Source organism: Poecile atricapillus, chromosome 2 (genome assembly GCF_030490865.1).
Source record: "Poecile atricapillus isolate bPoeAtr1 chromosome 2, bPoeAtr1.hap1, whole genome shotgun sequence".
NCBI classification, from domain to species: domain Eukaryota; kingdom Metazoa; phylum Chordata; class Aves; order Passeriformes; family Paridae; genus Poecile; species Poecile atricapillus.
Genome location: NC_081250.1, coordinates 151,907,149 through 151,908,568, shown reverse-complemented (window position 1 = coordinate 151,908,568; position 1,420 = coordinate 151,907,149). Strand labels below are relative to the sequence as shown.

The following is a 1,420-nucleotide window of genomic DNA, read 5'->3' as shown; positions in this document are numbered from 1 at the left end:
GATGAGGATATTTCCACTACCAGCAGTACCCAAAGACTGCAGGGCTGGATATAACATTCTCAATAAAAGACATCATCTCAAGGAATTTGCAGCATAAAAGTTATGAAGCCTCACATGCATTAGGGAAAAAATGGTGCAGTAAAAAGATTGTTCTGGGTTTAACTGCTGCAGCTGCTGCTTTTTATTTTTTTTTTTTCCTTGTCTTGTTTAGGCTTGAAGAGGATTTCTAAGTTTGAGAATCGCAGAACTGAGAGGTTTGGCAAAGACATCCAAGATCATCGCATCCAGTCTTTGAATGCTACCACAGACACTGAATTGTGTCACAAAGTGCCACATTTATTCATTTTTTTAAATTTAGCTCACTGATCCAGCCTGTCCAGGTCCCTCTGTAGAGCTTCCATGCTGTAAGCAGATGGATTTGAATCCCAGCACTGGCATGGTGCCCCTGGGCTCACCCAGGGAGCCTGGTTTTATCCTCTTCCCCTTCAAACTTTGTTAAAATCCCTCAATCAGCCCCAAAAGTCATGACTTAGAACCGCTTTCCCCTTTGAGACATGTGAGACCCACCTGTCACCAGCAGCCCCAGTGCCTGTGAAACACTGGAAAATTCCAAAAACAGCCAAAAACCCACCTGAGCCAGGTGGATCCTGTGGAAAAATAAAACTCCACCTGAGCCAGGTGTTGGTTAGTGGGAGGAGCAATTTTCCCCCTCATCACTGGCAGCATGAACAAGCAACAGTGGCTGTTAATCCGGGGGCTGATTTGCAGGAATGTCTCTTGCACAGGGAGGCAGCAGAATTCCCTGTGGGATGGCTCTGGCCAGCAAAGAAACTGTCAGGAGTGGGATTCGAACCCACGCCTCTCAGGGGAGACTGCGACCTGAACGCAGCGCCTTAGACCGCTCGGCCATCCTGACTCCTGGGAGATGCTCTCCTGCATCCCAAAATTCCTGGGAAATTGTTTTCCATCGAATCTGTCCTTTTAGTGTGTGGAGCATTTCCTTGGGCATCCAGGATTCTCCTGTGGGAGGCAAAGAACAGCCTGAACTCCAGAACCGCCAGGAGAGCGCAGCCAGGGAGGGGTCAGTCTCGTCTGCTAAGTAACAAGGGAAAGGAGAAGAGGAAATGGCTTAAAATTGCACCAGGAACGGTTCAGGTGGGATATTAGGACAAATTCCTTTAGTGGAAGGGTGGTCAAGCAATGGAATGGGCTGTCCAAGGAAGTGCTGGAGTTACCAATCCCTGGAAGTGTTCAGAGGCGTGTGGATGTGGGTCAGGGATATGGTGTGGTGGGGAACAGAGTGCTGGGTCAGTGATGGGCCTCAGTGATCTCAGAGGTCTTGTCCAAGCTTAATAAATCCATGAAAAGGCTCAGAGTTCTCTCTATCCTCACTTACAACTAAGTTAACAATTAGTTAAGA

General features: G+C 47.9%; 1 non-coding gene across 1 annotated transcript; it reads right to left on the bottom strand.

Moving 5' to 3' along the window:
* Positions 1–832: 832 nt before the first annotated feature.
* Positions 833–916, bottom strand: TRNAL-CAG (transfer RNA leucine (anticodon CAG)). The gene has a single exon. It is a non-coding gene; the product is annotated as a tRNA-Leu (tRNA).
* Positions 917–1,420: the final 504 nt, after the last annotated feature.